Below are 19305 nucleotides of genomic sequence, written 5' to 3' on the forward strand. Positions count from 1 at the left end.
AGATTTACCGCTTGCTTATTAATTGTATAATACCATGTTCATGAATTACAGGAACGCAACCAAAAGAGGTTCACGCATGTGTCATTTCAGTCAAAACGGAAACCACATTTTCTTCCTTTTTAAAAAAAATAAAAAATCTGTGTTAGACGCTAGATATTTAACTCACTGAAGTTCTGAACTCATTTTGGTTAATAAAAATAAAACCTGTGAACAACTACTTATGTAGGACAGGATGATAGCAACTTCCTAGGAGAAAGGAAACACATTCCGCAAGCCTGAGGTTTTAAGCTAGAATATGCTTTTGTCAATGAAAAACAATCATATACAGTGGGAGATTTATCTTGCAATGTAAGAAAGCTGCCACTATATATCTTGTATTCTTGCTAGAAACCTCAAGCTTTGAAACTAGTGAGGTGAATTACATGGGTTGTAATTACGTTTATATCATCTAAAAGCTTTTTTTGTTTCTTTTTTAAACAGTTACTACTTGCACACCTTTTTTGGTTAAAAGGACCACTAAGAAAAGGAAACCTATCTGTTGTGCTAAAGAGAATTTCAGATTTAAGAAATCTATTATGCAGCTTCTTCATATAAATAAAATGCTGCCCCTGTCCTTTACAAGAAAAAGCTGCAGAAAGTTTCTGATTGTTCACAACTAATATTGTGATGATAATAGGTATTGGCTCACAGGGACCATTTCTAACGCTGTACTGGTGAAGAGGGGCAAGTCTCTCCAAATCTAAAAACAGAGTTAAAGGGACAGTCAAGTACCAAAAAAAAAAAAAAAAAAACTTTCACGATTTAAATAGGGCATGTAATTTTAAACAACTTCCAAATTTACTTTTAGCAACAATTTAGCTTTTTTCTCTTGGTATTCTTAGTTGAAAGCTAAACCTAGGAGGTTCATATGCTAATTTCTTAGACATTGAAGACTGGCTCTAATCTGAATGCATTTTGACCACTAGAGGGCATTATTTCACGTGTTTCATATAGATAACATTGAGCTCATGCACGTAACGTGATCTAGGAGTGAGCACCGATTGGATAAAATGCAAATCTGTCAAAAGAACTGAAATAAGGGGCAGTCAGCAAAAGCTTAGATACAAGGTAATTACAGAGGTAAAACGTGTATTATAACTTTTTTGCAAAACTAGGGAATGGATGATAAAATTCTGGTGTTGACTGTCCCTTTAATTTACACACATTTTTAAATATGAAATTAAAAATAAAATACATACACACATTAAAGGGACAGGAAACCCAACATTTTTCTTTCATGATTCATATAGAGTGTATCATTTTTAACTATCCAACAAATACTTCTGTAATCAAATTTGTTTCATTCTCTTGGTGTCCTTTAATTTAAGAGCAGCAAAGCACTACTGGGAACTAGCTGAACAAGCTAGAAAGCCAATAATAAGAGGCATTTATGTGCAGACATTAATTAGCAACTTGCTTCCAAGCTCCTAGGCCTAAATAGGTAGCTTTTCAACAAAGGATACCAAGAGCAAAGAAAATTAGATAAGTAAAACAGAAATTATGCTTACCTGATAAGTTACTTTCTCCAACGGTGTGTCCGGTCCACGGCGTCATCCATTACTTGTGGGAAATGTTCTCCCCCACAGGGAAAGGCAAGGAGAGCACACAGTAAGAGCTGTCCATATAGCTCCCCTTCTGGCTCCGCCCCCCAGTCATTCGACCGAAGGTTAGGAGAAAAAGGAGAAACTATAGGGTGCCGTGGTGACTGTAGTGTATAAAGAAAAAAATTTTCAACCTGATTAAAAAAAACCAGGACGGGCCGTGGACCGGACACACCGTTGGAGAAAGTAATTTATCAGGTAAGCATAAATTCTGTTTTCTCCAACATTGGTGTGTCCGGTCCACGGCGTCATCCATTACTTGTGGGAATCAATACCAAAGCTTTAGGACACGGATGAAGGGAGGGAGCAAATCAGGTTACCTAAACAGAAGGCACCACGGCTTGCAAAACCTCTCCCAAAAACAGCCTCCGAAGAAGCAAAAATATCAAATTTGTAGAATTTGGCAAAAGTGTGCAGAGAAGACCAAGTCGCTGCCTTACATATCTGGTCAACAGAAGCCTCGTTCTTATAGGCCCATGTGGAAGCCACAGCCCTAGTAGAGTGAGCTGTGATACGGTCAGGAGGCTGCCGTCTGGCAGTCTCATAAGCCAAGCGGATAATGCTTTTCAGCCAGAAAGAGAGAGAGGTAGCAGTAGCTTTTTGACCTCTCCTCTTACCAGAGTAAACGACAAACAAGGATGAGGTTTGTCTAAAATCTTTTGTTGCTTCTAAATAGAACTTTAAAGCACGAACAACATCTAAATTGTGTAATAAACGTTCCTTCTTTGAAACTGGATTCGGACACAAAGAAGGAACAACTATTTCCTGGTTGATGTTCTCGTTGGAAACAACTTTTGGAAGAAAACCAGGCTTAGTACGCAAAACAACCTTATCTGAATGGAACACCAGATAGGGTGGATCACACTGCAAAGCAGATAATTCAGAAACTCTTCTAGCAGAAGAAATAGCAACCAAAAACAGAACTTTCCAAGATAGTAACTTAATATCTTAAAAGGTTCAAACGGAACCCCTTGAAGAACTGAAAGAACTAAATTTTGACTCCAAGGAGGAGTCATGGGTCTGTAAACAGGCTTGATTCTAACCAAAGCCTGAACAAAAGCTTGTACATCTGGCAAAGCTGCCAGTCGTTTGTGCAACAAGACGGATAATGCAGAAATCTGTCCTTTTAGAGAACTAGCTGACAATCCTTTATCCAAACCTTCTTGGAGAAAGGAGAGAATCTTTGGAATTTTAATCTTACTCCAGGAGAATCCTTTGGATTCACACCAACAGATATATTTTTTCCATATTTTATGGTAAATCCTTCTAGTCACAGGTTTTCTGGCTTGGACCAGAGTATCAATCACAGAATTTGAAAACCCACGCTTGGATAAAATCAAGCGTTCAATTTCCAAGCAGTCAGCTGCAGAGAAACTAGATTGGGATGTTCGAATGGACCTTGTACTAGAAGGTCCTGTCTCAAAGGTAGCTTCCATGGTGGAGCCGATGACATATTCACCAGGTCTGCATACCAAGTCCTGCGTGGCCACGCAGGAGCTATCAGAATCACTGAGGCCTTCTCCTGTTTGATCCTGGCTATGAGCCTGGGGAGGAGAGGAAACGGTGGAAACACATATGCTAGGTTGAACGACCAAGGCGCCACTAATGCATCCACTAGAGTCGCCTTGGGATCCCTGGATCTGGACCCGTAGCAAGGAATCTTGAAGTTCTGACGGGACGCCATTAGATCCATGTCTGGAATGCCCCATAATTGGGTTAACTGAGCAAAGACCTCCGGATGGAGTTCCCACTCCCCCGGATGGAAAGTCTGACGACTCAAATAGTCCACCTCCCAGTTGTCTACTCCTGGGATGTGAATAGCAGATAGATGGCAGGAGTGATTCTCTGCCCATTGGATTATCTTGGTTACTTCCTTCATCGCAAGGGAACTCTTTGTTCCCCCCTGATGATTGATGTACGCAACAGTCGTTATGTTGTCCGACTGAAATCTTATGAACCTGGCTTCCGCTAGCTGAGGCCAAGCCAGGAGCGCATTGAATATAGCTCTTAGTTCCAAAATGTTTATCGGGAGAAGCGACTCTTCCCGCGACCATAGGCCCTGAGCTTTCAGAGAGTCCCAGACCGCGCCCCACCCCAAGAGGCTGGCGTCGGTCGTGACGATGACCCACTCCGGTCTGCGGAAACTCATTCCCTGAGACAGGTGATCCTGGGTCAACCACCAGAGAAGTGAGTTCCTGGTTACCTGGTCTACTTGAATTTGGGGAGACAAGTCTGTATAGTCCCCATTCCACTGATTGAGCATGCACAGCTGTAATGGTCTTAGATGAATTCGAGCAAAAGGAACCACATCCATTGCTGCGACCATTAGTCCTATTACTTCCATGCATTGAGCTATGGAGGGTTGAGGAATAGAGTGAAGAACTCGACAAGCTTTTAGAAGCTTTGTCTTTCTGACATCTGTGAGAAAGATCTTCATTTCCACAGAATCTATTATTGTTCCCAGAAAAGGAACCCTTGTGGACGGTGACAGTGAACTTTTTTCTATGTTCACTTTCCACCCGTGAGATCTGAGAAAAGATAACACAATGTCTGTATGAGCCCTCGCTTTGGAAAGAGACGACGCTTGGATTAGGATGTCGTCTAGATAAGGTGCTACAGCGATGCCCCTCGGTCTTAGGACCGCTAGAAGGGACCCTAGCACCTTTGTGAAAATTCTGGGAGCGGTGGCTAAACCGAATGGAAGAGCCACAAACTGGTAATGTTTGTCCAGAAAGGCAAACCTCAGGAACTGATGATGAGATTTGTGGATTGGGATATGCAGATACGCATCCTTCAGATCCACGGTAGTCAAAAATTGACCCTGCTGGATTGTTGGTAAGATTGTCCGAATGGTTTCCATCTTGAAGGATGGAACTCTGAGGAACTTGTTTAATATCTTTAAATCCAGAATTGGCCTGAAAGTTCCCTCTTTTTTGGGAACCACAAACAGGTTTGAGTAAAACCCTAGACCTTGTTCCCCGGAGGGGACTGGGTTTATCACTCCCATCTTTGATAGGTCTCTTACACAATGTAAGAATGCCTGTTTCTTTATCTGGTCTGAAGATAAGCGAGACAGGTGGAACCTTCCCTTTGGAGGAAGTCCCTTGAATTCTAACAGGTATCCCTTGGAAACTATCTCTAGTGCCCAGGGATCCAGAACATCTCTTGCCCAAGCCTGAGCGAAGAGAGATAGTCTGCCCCCTACCAGATCCGGTCCCGGATCGGGGGCTACCTCTTCATGCTGTCTTAAAGCTTAGAAAGTATTGCACAGCAAATATGGAGACTCTAGCTCTTAAAACAAGCAAACCGGAGCTAATTGTTGGATTTAACCGTTTTTACACACCACAATCCCAGCTACAGCCTTGCTGCAGCTCTTTACCTTCCTTAGGGGTCACCATTCACAGAAAAAAAAGCTTTTTGGAGACACTTTCTGAACCACAGGACCCTCTCACATGAATCTGCATGCACTGCCTTGAAATTCAACTGCACAGCTGAAGTGCCAAAATGAGGCTTCCTCCCTCAGCACACTAGAGTGAAGGGGCCTTCCTGACTAGATTTAGGTGTCTAAAACAAGCCAGATCAATAAAAAACGTTCAAGTGTATGTGAGCTTATAAAATATTTCAAATGGTATAATATTGTAATAAAAACCAATCGATTTAGCCCCTAACAGTGTCTACCAGCATAAAAAACAAAAAGGGGAAGCCTGTTATCTTTTTTGCTGAGGTGAAAGAAAAATGGCTTACCGTTTCCCCTGAGGGGAAAAATGACTGTCATCTAGCATTAGCCTGTGTTGTTAGAAGGAGACTAGTCATACCTGAAGCAGGAGAGTCTGCAAACTGTTACCCCCAACTGAAGTTCTCTTGTTTCAACAGTCCTGCGTGGTAACAGTAATGGATTTTAGTTACTTGTGCTAAAATCATAGCCCTCTTAAACAGAAATCTTCATCACTTTTCTGTTATAGAGTAAATAGTACAAGCCAGCACTATTTTAAAATAACAAACTCTTGATAGAAGAATAAAAAACTACAACTAACACTCACAAACTCCTCGCCATCCCTGTGGTAGATGCTACTTGTTCAGAGCGGCAAGGAGAATGACTGGGGGGCGGAGCCAGAGGGGGAGCTATATGGACAGCTCTTGCTGTGTGCTCTCCTTGCCTTTCCCTGTGGGGGAGAACATTTCCCACAAGTAATGGATGACGCCGTGGACCGGACACACCAATGTTGGAGAAATTGGATAGCGGTTTAAAATTGTATGCTCTATTTGAATCATAAAATAAAAGTTTTTTTTTTTTTTATGTACCTTTAACTGCTTGGAAAGGAGGGGAAAATAGTAGGCTTTTAGATATATTAGCAGACCATGACTTAAAGGGTCAGTCAACACCAAATTTGTTATTGTTTAAAAAGATAGATAACGCCTTTAGGACCCATTCCCCAGCTTTGCACAACCAACATTGTTATATTAAGATCCTTTATAACATTTAAGCCTATACATTTGTGCCTGTTTCTAAGCCACTACAGCCAGCCTCATCACATTTTTAACTAGCTTTTCACAACAGGAGACTGCTAGTTCATGTGGACCATATAGATAACCTTGTGTTCACGTCTGTGGGTTGTGGCTGACGTTGCACTAATTGGATAAAATGCAAGTCAATAGATAATAGCCATGTGATCAGGGGGCTGTCAAAAGAGGCTTAGATACAAGGTAATCAAAGAAGTAAAAAGTATATTAATACAACTGTGTTGGTTATGCAAAACTGGGGCATGGGTAATAAAGGGATTATCTATCTTTTTAAACAATACAAATTTTGGAGTGGACTGTCCCTTTAAAGTGATGGTAAAACTTAGCATTTTTGAAATACTAGTAAATGAAATGCAACTTCATTCATGATTTTTAATTGAAAAAGCAATACAAAAAAAAACCTTATCTTTATTTTGTTGCTCTTCCTACTACAATAACTCCTTCTGGCCACCCACCGCAAAGCTTTTTTTAATTTATTTTCAATAAGCCAGGTATTATTTCTGCCTCTTCAGCAATAGCTGTACTACCCATATGGCATTTAACCTATAGTCGCATACACACAGAGCTAACCTTACCTAGGTATAACTCTTCAACAAGGAGAACTAATAGGGACAGTAAACACCAAAAATGTTATTGTTTAAAAAGATATATACCTATATTTACTATTCCCCAGTTTTGCATAACAGTCATATTAATACACCTTTTACCTGTGATTACCTTGAATCTAAGTTCCAATGAAAGAAAATCGAGCAAACCAGCAAATGTAATAAAACGTAGCATTTATTCCAAAACTTTAAAAAAAAGCAGGATCACAGTGACATCCTATGAGAATGATTAACACCTCGGGGCTGGCAGGCTTACGCGTTTCGGCATTGCGCCGTAGTCATAGCATAGTTTGCCAGTCCCAGGTGTGCAATTTATACACAATTCCATTATTCTATTGGCTAAAAAGTAGATAGAAGGACATGTGATTAAAACAAAACACGCCCACAAGGGTAACTGTCAAATAACCGTGAAAGAACAAAGTGGTTCATATGTAACAGAGATAAACACATATATGGTGAGAATTAAGATAACTAATTAATAAGTGAATCCATATTAGAATAAAGATCAAGTACAGAGACAAATTAAATAGGAAATCACATTGATAGGAATAGTTAGCTAGGTATTTAACACATACGCTATAAACCAATAAGGAACTGTCTACATACCCTTGCTGTTATATAACCTTAGCAAAGGATAATAATGGAAATTACACAAATTATTACAAAAAATGCATCAATATACATAATAGCTCATACAAAAATATATATATGAGGGCATCAATAATATATATTTACACTATTGCTGTAGAGGCTGTAATAGCCTCGATTGTGTAGTAACCTAGACATTAGTGCTACTCAGTAAGTAAACAGAAACCTTCAACATGAGATGGGAAGGGAACAGCAACCAGCTAAAACTATTACTAGTATAGTAGATTTATATATTCCACATATGCGTATAGTAAAGTACAAATGTAGTTGTAAAACATTACACAAATACTACTTCCATCAATAGATATGCATATAGAAAAATACACAAATATATATATATATATATATATATATATATATATATATATATATATATATATATATATATATATATATATATATATATATATATATATATATACATACATACAAAATACACAAACCTGCACATAGACACATATATACATATGCGCAAAGGGTTCTCATAGAGGACTAACCACATGTCGGTCAATGTAATCAGTAGTCATAGATACCTAACTGGATGATTAAACAAACTACTAGAGAGACGGCTATATTTATCCATAAATAAAAACATGAACATATGTATGTTCATGCAGATATAGAACCTCATAGCAGTATGATCATTCCCAGTAGTCAATAAGATCAAACTCTGAGTTTAGACCTTTTGGTACTTTAGTTTCTAATTTAAAGATCCATAGCATCTCTCTTTTATTTAGCAAAGTCTCTCTATTCCCTCCTCTGCGTGGCCGTGGTATTATGTCAATTGGCTGCCATGAAAAACAAGACAAGTCTTGTTTGTGGAACCTTGCAAAATGATTTACTAAAGGAGTGGTGGCCTTTCCCACTCGTATAGTAGATAGATGTTCTCTCACTCTGGATCTTATGTCCCTAGTGGTGAGACCAACATACTGTTTGCCACATTTTGTACATGTTATACAATAGATAACAAATTCAGATGTGCAATTGAGACAGAAATTGATCTCATACGTTTTGCCAGTCACAGTAGAGCTGAAGTGGTCTGCTACAATAAGATATTCGCAGGCTCCACATCTTGAGCTCCCACATCTATATGATCCCTTGCTTGTTAACCAAGCACTGCCTGTGGATGGTGGTTTTTTAAGGACTGTAGGTGCTAATATGTTCCCTAATGTACGATTTCTACAGTAGGAACATCTTAATCCATTTTGGATACAACCTATAAGTCTGTCATCAGCAATGAGCATGTTGAAATGATTCTTAACAATACCAACCACTGTAGTCATTGGTAAAATAAACATAGATATGGTCTTATTACAGTTTTACTCCTTATACAGACTTAGGCCAGTTCTCTCTGAGGTGTAACGGAAAGAAGGGGTAGGAGGAAGAAAAGTTCAAAAGAATATTGGAAATTGTCTCACATTGAGTGCACTTTGGGATATTGGTGGGGTAAAAAGAAAATTAAGTAGTGGCATTAGTGGTGCTTATTCTTGGCTGCAAGAGTGAACGGGTTTCTTATCCTAGGGGGGAGATCATGTGGATTGCTAAACAGGCGATTTATGTTCCCATCTAAATATTATAATCTAGAATTAAGTCTAGTTTGCCTGAAAAGGTGTAGTGTATTTTTTCCAGAGACAGGACGTGGTCAACCTCAGGAAGCCACAGTATGTGGGAACCTCAGTTTTTTCCACCAATATTTTGGGATTAACCTTTTAGCGCAGTTCAGCATACATTGAAAGAGTGTGACGGTATCAACATGAGATCTTTGGGAGATTATAGAGTAAAATCGTGGTGGGAGAGAGTTCGAGTTCCACTCCTAGTGTGTTAGTGATACTCTTACAAATGTCCCTCCAGTATTCTCATATCAGGGGGCAGGACCACCAGATATGGGACAGGGTACCTATCTCACCGAAGTGTCTCCATAGAGGGGGGGGGGTGTTCAGGAATATGCTGTGTAATCTTTGGGGGGGTCAAGTACCATCTTGAGAAAGCTTATAATTTGCTTCTATAATGACCTGGGAGAGTGATGATTTTTTTAAATTGTGGTGAAAGTCATATGCCATTGCTCATTATTGAGTGTAGTGTTTAATTCACCTTCCCATTTCATCAGATAAGAAGATTTTGTTTCAGGGAAGTGCTTGCTATATAATAGTTTGTGGATGTGCCATTTGGTCTATATTTAGCTGGAGTCCAGCATGTTTTCCCTAGATTCTCCTTCTAGTTGGGCTCAAGGTTTTGTGGTTGAGTAGTCGTTCCAAGCAACTATACGTGCAAGGTGTGCAGCTCTATAGTATTGAGATAAATTAGGGACTCAGAGGCCCCTATGTTCTTTGTCTAGATATATTGTTTCTCTAGGTAATCTTGCTTTGTGGTGGGACCAAATTAAGGACTCCAACGTTTTCTGTTGTCGAGGAAGGTAGGTAATGTGCTGGTTTGTCAAGAGGGAGGGTCTGGAATAAATAAAGATATTTGGGGAGTATAGACATTTTGATTGCATGTATACAGCCTGTCCAGGAAAGATGGCCCTGTTTGTGCCAAGTATAGGACTCATAGGACTCCAGGAAAATCCATGTGTCTTTAGCAGTCTATGGAAGCACTGTTTGCAACATTGTTTTTAAAAATGTTATAAAATGTTACAAATACTGCTGCCATAGACTGCTAAAGACACGTGCACTTTCCTGGAGTCCTAGGAGCCCACCCAGGTTTACTCTTCAACAAATAATAACAAAAAGAACAAAACAAATTTGATAATAGAAGTAAATTGGAAAGTTTTTTAAAATGACATGCTCTATCCAAATCATTTTGACTTTACTGTCCCTTTAATTTTCAAATTGAATAGCTAAAAGGTTTTTATTTATGCAAAACATTCTAGTTGCAGACAGGGCTATAAAAAGGCAATGCAAAGTCTGTTTTGAAACACTGAAAGTGTATATTATATTATATTTGTTTTCCAGTAATCTGGAGCTACTACAAATGGCTAAACACATTTTTGAAAACTTTGGAAATTTATGATTTACCTATTTTTCAGTATTTAATTTGCACAAAAGATTTAACCATTGACTGCCTTACATGTACAATGCTGCATAACATACACTGTGATTATTTAACCTTTTGATTGCTGAACACAGTGATTGGCAGGGTTTTACAACTACTGATGTTTGACTCACTGTTTCCTGTGGCTCTTGAGCAGGACTATGTGCTTCAAGGGCCATTATAGTCAAAAATATGACATGCTCAAATCCGTTAGAGCATGTAATTTTAAGACTATCGACCCTAGACTATTGCGTGTTTAACCCCCGCAAAGGTTGAAAAAGAAATACCGCTTGGCTTTCTGCTGGTCCTGAGCAGAAAAATTACACCAATCCAATAAGTCGTGCGACTAGTGCTGCTTAAAGGGATAATTAACACTAAAAATGTTATTGATTAAAAAGATAAATAATTCCTTTATTTACTATTCCATAGTTTTGCATAACCAACACTGTTATATAAATATACTTTTTAACTCTGTAATTAACTTGTATCTAAGCTTCTGCTGGCTGCCTCATTATCTCAGAGCTTTTGACAGACTTGCATTTCAGGCAATTAGTGCTGACTCTTAAATAACTTCACGTGCATGAGCACAATGTTATTTATAAGAAATACATGAACTAACACCCTCTAGCTGTGAAAAACTGTTAAATGCATTCATATAAGAGGCGGCCTTCAAGGGCTTAGAAATTGGCATATGAGCCTACCTAGGTTTAGCTTTCAACTAAGAATACCAAAAGAACAAAGCAAATTTGATGATAAAAGTAAATTAGAAAGTTGTTTAAAATTACATGCCCCATCTAAATGATGAAAGTTTAATTTGGACTTTGTTATCCCTTTAACATCCAATAGACTATAGCTCTCTTTAGCAGTCTAGGAGTTTATATAGGAATTGTCAAATTTGTTTGATTTTCAGGAACCCTGCAATCATGCACAAAATAACCATATATTTTGTAGGTGTTACAGAATGGTTTCATACAGGGGTATATGAAGAATACATATTTAAAAACACAAACACCTTTAGGAGGTCAGCACAATATGTTTATGTGTCATAGCTCCCTGGCACTCAGTATTTGTCAAGCCCTTGCGAGCAACCCAAAATGCCCATAAGGTTTGTAAATTATTCTGATGATAAAAGCATTCTCTCATTAAAACTAAAGTGGAGAGTTCAATGACAGCATGAATCCTCATGAATAACTCAGTTGTTGCTCTTCAAGCAGGGTCTAGTATAAAGTAAAAGCAAGACGTATAGATAGATTATATCTGCCTGTCACTATAAAGCTGAAATGATTTCTGGAATGACAGACAAAGGCTAAATTTAATAAGCTGCATTTGCAGCTTTTTCGGCTATGTGGTGTAGGTTCGCAGAAGCGAATCTGCTGCCACATATTTAAGAAGCAGAAAACGCTTCTTTTTCCTCTCAGCCACCACAGAGTTGGCGAGATCAATCACCGCAACGTTCCCTCCATTTAGTGTTTTTTTTTTTTTTAATAAATATGGCTTTGAATCATATTGGTGCCATACAGCACCAGCGTAAGGCACACAATATGATTGGATACGGCATTTAGAAAAGAGGGGAAAAAAAAAAAAAAAGCAGTGGTGCAGTAAAAAAGGAATTTATATAAATATGTTTGCTATTGCAATAATAAATTTTTTTTAAAAAAAGTACATAGTTTGGGTTTTCAGCTTGCACCGTGACAAAGTTTACCATCACTTTAATATATATGTTCCAGGTTTCTGAATGCATAAACGAATGGTTAGCAACTATAGAGCATAAATATCCTTTAATGATAAGCATACAAAACTACTGAACAAGCTAGTAAATATATTGATTGTCAAGATATTCATTGTTTTAGCAGATTAGCAGTCCTTTAGTCAATGACATGACACCGGTACAAATAAACTTTACAAAAATGATATACATAAGTAAAGGCACATTTAGGTAGAACATTCCAGTTTAATTCTATTATCAAATTTGCTTCAATTTCTTGGTATCATTTGTTGAAGGAGCAGCAATGAACTACTGGTTTCTAACTGAACACATGGGTAAGCCAATGACAATCGTTATATATCTGCAGTCACCAATCAGCAGCTAGAACCTAGGTTCTTTGCTGCTCCTGAGCTTAACTAGATAAACCTTTCAGCAAAGGATAACAAGAGAAATAAATTAAATAATTGGAAAGTTATTTAAAATTGAATGTTCTGTCTAAATCACTTACTTTTCACCCGGCTGCGTTTTAAAATGTCTGTGTAGCTCCGTCCCTTTTTCGTCATCCGTGGCATCATTAAAATCCTGTGTTCCCTGTGATAGTTCTAAGTTACTCGTAACCGTTTTTCATGAATGCGCAATACCAGCACTGAAACCATTGGCTGCGCATTGCATTTGTATGCAGTGATAGAGGTGGCTCCTGCAGCTAAACTTGGTACAGAATGGGGGTATAGCCTGGGGAGAAGTCCTGTAGCATCCCGGTGGGTAATAGCACCTGCAGCGCCAGCAACAATTCCCTCGTGAAGAAAAGCAGCGGGACAAAGTTGTGCAGCAGCAAGCAGCCAGGCAAGCTGGTGCTGAGCGGTAAAGCCTTCCAGGAACAGCTGTGTATGCTTGACCACCATTCGCTTTACAAGTCCCGGACCACAGCCTCCAGCTCTAAATGACATCACGGTAGCCCGAAGCACCAAAAATGTAGACACAGTGCTTTGGCTTCTTGTCCAAACTTCCATGCTTAGAGCTGGAGGCTGCGGTCTGGGACTTGTCACAGGGAACACAGGATTATAATTAAGTAACAGATGATGAAAAGGGGCGGAGCTAAAAATACATTTTAAAAACGCAGCCGGGTGAAAAGTAAGTGACTTAACTTTAAAACAGATTATCGTTAAAAACTGGCATATATTTGGAAAAAAATATCTAGGGCAACTTTATGGATACATGTTAAAACTATTTTTGTGTTCACTGTCCCTTTAACAGTCTACTCCAGAATTTGTATTGTTTAGAAAGATAGATAATCACTTTATTACCCAGTTTTAGTTTTGCATAACCAACTTGGTTATATTAATACACTTTTTACCTCTGTGCTTAACTTGTATCTATGCCTCTGCAGACTGCCCCCTTACTTCAGTTCTTTTGACAGACTTGCATTTTAGCCAGTCAGTACTGACCCATAAGCAACTCCACGGGTGTGAGCACAATGTTATCTATATGGCACACATGAACTAGCGCTGTCTAGCTGTGAAAAATGTAAAAATGCAGAGGCGGCCATCAAGGGCTTAGAAATTAGCATATGAGCCTACCTAGGTTTAGTTTTCAACAAAGAATACCAAGAGAGCAAGCAAATTTGATGATAAAAGTAAATTGGAAAGTTGTTTAAAATTGCATGCCCTACTTGAATCATGAAAGCTTAATTTTGGCTAGACGTCCCTTTAACCCCTTAACGACCGTGGACGTGCAGGGTACGTCCTCTTAAAAAAGTCACTTAACGACCAAGAACGTACCCTGCACGTCCTCGGTTTGGAAAGCAGCTGGAAGCGATCCTGATCACTTCCAGCTGCTTTCCGGTTATTGCAGGATGCCTCGATATCGAGGCATCCTGCAATAACAATTTTTGCCCCTCCGGTGCAGAGAGAGCCACTCTGTGGCCCTCTCTGCAACGGACATCGATGGCCGCATTCGTTGGTGGGTGGGAGCGTAAATGGGAGGTGGGTGGGCGGCCATCGATAGCTTCTTAGTCAGAGAGGGGGGCGGGATCGCCGGGGGCGCGCACGCGTGCACAGGGGGCGGCGGGAGGGCGCGTGCACGGGGAGGGAGCGGGTGGGAACCGCTTACACTACAGAAACTATTTTGGATATTATTGTAGAAAATAATAAAAAAAAAACGTAATGGAAATCATCTAAGGGATCTGGGAGGGGGTGGGGGATTGATCTGGGGGGGGGGGGGAGAGCTACACTACAGAAAAAACTAAAATAAATTTTAAAAAAAACAAGATGGCCCCCAATAAGGCAGTGGGGGGGGGGGGTAGAGAGCTGTTTTGGGGGGGGATCAGAGAGGTTGGGGGCTAAGGGGGGGATCCTACACAGCAGCATATGTAAATATGCTTAAAAAAAAAAAGTAAAAAAAAAAAAAAACCTTTTATTTTAGTACTGGCAGACTTTCTGCCAGTACTTAAGATGGCGGGGACAATTGTGGGGTGGGGGAGGGAAGAGAGCTCTATGGGAGGGATCAGGGGGTCTGATGTGTCAGGTGGGAAGCTGATCTCTACACTAAAGCTAAAATTAACCCTGCAAGCTCCCTACAAGCTACCTAATTAACCCCTTCACTGCTGGGCATAATTCACGTTTAGTGCGCAGTGGCATTTAGCAGCCTTTTAATTACCAAAAAGCAACACCAAAGCCATATATGTCTGCTATTTCTGAACAAAGGGGATCCCAGAGAATCATTTACAACCATTTGTACCATAATTGCACAAGTTGTTTCTAAATAATTTCAGTGAGAAACCTAAAGTTTGTGAAAAAGTTGACTATTTTTTTTAATTTAATCGTATTTGGCGGTGAAATTGTGGCCTGAAATATACCAAAATGGGCCTAGATCAATACTTGGGGTTGTCTACTACACTACACTAAAGCTAAAATTAACCCTACAAGCTCCCTAATTAACCCCTGCACTGCTGAGCATAATACACTTGTGGTGTGCAGCAGCATTTAGCGGACTTCTAATTACTTAAAAACAACGCCAAAGCGATATATGTCTGCTATTTCTGAACAAAGGGGATCCCAGAGAAGCATTTACAACCATTTGTGCCATAATTGCACAAAATGTTTGTTAATGATTTCAGTGAGAAACCTAAAAATTTGGAAAAATTTTACTTTTTTTTTTTTTTTTTATTTGATCGCATTTGGCGGTGAAATGGTGGCATGAAATATACCAAAATGGGCCTAGATCAATACTTTGGGATGTCTTCTAAAAAATATATATATATACACATGTCAAGGGATATTCAGGGATTCCTGAAAGATAACAGAATTTATGTTTACCTGATAAATTTCTTTCTCCAACGGTGTGTCCGGTCCACGGCGTCATCCTTACTTGTGGGATATTCTCTTCCCCAACAGGAAATGGCAAAGAGCCCAGCAAAGCTGGTCACATGATCCCTCCTAGGCTCCGCCTACCCCAGTCATTCGACCGACGTTAAGGAGGAATATTTGCATAGGAGAAACCATATGGTACCGTGGTGACTGTAGTTAAAGAAAATAAATTATCAGACCTGATTAAAAAACCAGGGCGGGCCGTGGACCGGACACACCGTTGGAGAAAGAAATTTATCAGGTAAACATAAATTCTGTTTTCTCCAACATAGGTGTGTCCGGTCCACGGCGTCATCCTTACTTGTGGGAACCAATACCAAAGCTTTAGGACACGGATGAAGGGAGGGAGCAAATCAGGTCACCTAAATGGAAGGCACCACGGCTTGCAAAACCTTTCTCCCAAAAATAGCCTCAGAAGAAGCAAAAGTATCAAACTTGTAAAATTTGGTAAAAGTGTGCAGTGAAGACCAAGTCGCTGCCCTACATATCTGATCAACAGAAGCCTCGTTCTTGAAGGCCCATGTGGAAGCCACAGCCCTAGTGGAATGAGCTGTGATTCTTTCGGGAGGCTGCCGTCCGGCAGTCTCGTAAGCCAATCTGATGATGCTTTTAATCCAAAAAGAGAGAGAGGTAGAAGTTGCTTTTTGACCTCTCCTTTTACCTGAATAAACAACAAACAAGGAAGATGTTTGTCTAAAATCCTTTGTAGCATCTAAATAGAATTTTAGAGCGCGAACAACATCCAAATTGTGCAACAAACGTTCCTTCTTTGAAACTGGTTTCGGACACAGAGAAGGTACGATAATCTCCTGGTTAATGTTTTTGTTAGAAACAACTTTTGGAAGAAAACCAGGTTTAGTACGTAAAACCACCTTATCTGCATGGAACACCAGATAAGGAGAAGAACACTGCAGAGCAGATAATTCTGAAACTCTTCTAGCAGAAGAAATTGCAACTAAAAACAAAACTTTCCAAGATAATAACTTAATATCAACGGAATGTAAGGGTTCAAACGGAACCCCCTGAAGAACTGAAAGAACTAAATTGAGACTCCAAGGAGGAGTCAAAGGTTTGTAAACAGGCTTGATTCTAACCAGAGCCTGAACAAAGGCTTGAACATCTGGCACAGCTGCCAGCTTTTTGTGAAGTAACACCGACAAGGCAGAAATCTGTCCCTTCAGGGAACTTGCAGATAATCCTTTTTCCAATCCTTCTTGCTACAGTTAAACACTAAAAAAACTCTAAGCCATCTCCGTGGAGATGTTGCCTGTACAACGGCAAAGAGAATGACTGGGGTAGGCGGAGCCTAGGAGGGATCATGTGACCAGCTTTGCTGGGCTCTTTGCCATTTCCTGTTGGGGAAGAGAATATCCCACAAGTAAGGATGACGCCGTGGACCGGACACACCTATGTTGGAGAAATCAGTGTTCCAATGTAACTAGCGCTAATTTTGAAAAAAAGTGGTTTGGAAATAGCAAAGTGCTACTTATATTTATGGCCCTATAACTTGCAAAAAAAGCAAAGAACATGTAAACATTGGGTATTTATAAACTCTGGACAAAATTTAGAAACTATTTAGCATGGGTGTTTTTTGGTGGTTGTAGATGTGTAACAGATTTTGGGGGTCAAAGTTAGAAAAAGTGTGTTTTTTTCCATTTTTTCCTCATATTTTATAATTTGTTTTATAGTAAATTATAAGATATGATGAAAATAATGGTATCTTTAGAAAGTCCATTTAATGGCGAAAAAAAAACGGTATATAATATGTGTGGGTACAGTAAATGAGTAAGAGGGAAATTACAGCTAAACACAAAGACCGCAAAAATGTAAAAATAGCCTTGGTCCCAAACGGACAGAAAATGGAAAAGTGCTGTGGTCATTTTTTTTTTAAATGCATGGATGCATTAACTATTTTATCGTGCAGTAGGGGATCTGACCTTTGAATTCCAGAGACAGAACAAAATGTATTAAATGAAAATTGTTAATTTTGTTAGATGTTAGCTCCAGCTTTTAATAAAAATATATATATATATATATATATATTTTATATACACACACACAAATATACATACACACATACATACATACACGCACACAGTGGATATAAAAAGTATACACACCCCTGTTAAAATGTCAGGTTTCTGTGATGTAAAAAAATGAGACAAAGATAAATGATTTCAAAACTTTTTCCACCTCTAATGTGACCTATAAACTGTACAACTCAATTGAAAAACAAACTGAAATCTTTAAGGTAGGAGGGAAGAAATATAAAATTAAAAATTGTTGCATAAGTGTGCACACCCTTAAACTAATACTTTATTGAAGCACCTTTTGATTTTATTACAGCACTCATGCATGCACAGCATGGCACATTTTGACTTGGCAAGATTTGCCACTCTTCTTTGCAAAAACACTCTAAATCTGTCAGATTGCAAGGGCATCTCCTGTGCACAGCCCTCTTCAGATCACCCCACAGATTTTCAATCGGATTCAGGTCTGGGCTCTGGCTGGGCCATTCCAAAACTTTAATCTTCTTCTGGTGAAGCCATTCCTTTGTTGATTTGGATGTATGCTTTGGGTCATTGCCATAATGAAAGATGAAGTTCCTCTTCATGTTCAGCTTTCTAGCAGAAGCCTGAAGGTTTTGTGCCAATATTGACTGGTATTTGGAACTGTTCATAATTCCCTCTAGCTTAACTAAGGCCCCAGTTCCAGCTGAAGAAAAACAGCCCCAAAGCATGATGCTACCACCACCATGCTTCACTCTGGGTATGGTGTTCTTTTGGTGATGTGCAGTGTTGTTTTGCGCCAAACATATCTTTTGGAATTATGGCCAAAAAGTTCAACCTTGGTTTCATCAGACCATAACACCTTTTCCCACATGCTTTTGGGAGACTTCAGATGTGTTTTTGCAAAATGTAGCCTGGCTTGGATGTTTTTCTTCGTAAGAAAAGGCTTTTGTCTTGCCACTTTACCCCATAGCCCAGACATATGAAGAATATGTGAGATTGTTGTCACATGTACCACACAGCCAGTACTTGCCAGATATTCCTGCAGCTCCTTTAATGTTGTTGTAGGCCTCTTGGTAGCCTGCCAGACCAGTTTTCCTCTTGTCTTTTCATCAATTTTGGAGGGACGTCCAGTCCTTTGTAATGTCACTGTTGTGCCATATTTTCTCCACTTGATGATGACTGTCTTCACTGTGTTCCATGGTATATCTAATGCCTTGGAAATTATTTTGTACCCTTCTCCCGATACCTTTTAACAGTGAGATCCCTCTGATGCTTTGGAAGCTCTCTGTGGACCATGGTTTTTGCTGTGGGATGCGACTAAGAAAATTTCAGGAAAGACCAACTAGAGCAGCTGAACTTTATTTGGGGTTAATCAGAGGCACTTTAAATGATGGCAGGTGTATGCTGACTCCTATTTAACATGATTTTGAATGTGATTACTTAATTCTGAAAACAGCTACATCCCCAGTTATAAGATATGCAACCACATTATTTTAGGGGTTTTTTTGTTTTCTTCCCTCCACCTAAAAGATTTCAGTTTGTTTTTCCAATTGAGTTGTACAGTTTATAGGTCACATTAAAAAGGTGGAAAAAGTTCTGAAATTATTTATCTTTGTCTCATTTTTTTACATCACAGAAACCTGACATTTTAACAGGGGTGTGTATACTTTTTATATCCGATAGATAAATAGATAGAGAGTTCTGGGTTCCAATCACTCACTGTACAGGTGAATTGCCTGGGTGCTCTCTATGGTAGATACTAGGTACCACTTTCTGTAG

General features: G+C 39.3%; 1 protein-coding gene across 1 annotated transcript in view; it reads right to left on the reverse strand.

The window, feature by feature from the left end:
• Positions 1-19305, reverse strand: part of RASA2 (RAS p21 protein activator 2) — a gene marked incomplete in the record, with an annotated part of 722923 nt that overhangs the window by 697245 nt on the left and 6373 nt on the right.

Source organism: Bombina bombina, chromosome 4 (assembly GCF_027579735.1).
Source record: "Bombina bombina isolate aBomBom1 chromosome 4, aBomBom1.pri, whole genome shotgun sequence".
Lineage (NCBI taxonomy): Eukaryota > Metazoa > Chordata > Amphibia > Anura > Bombinatoridae > Bombina > Bombina bombina.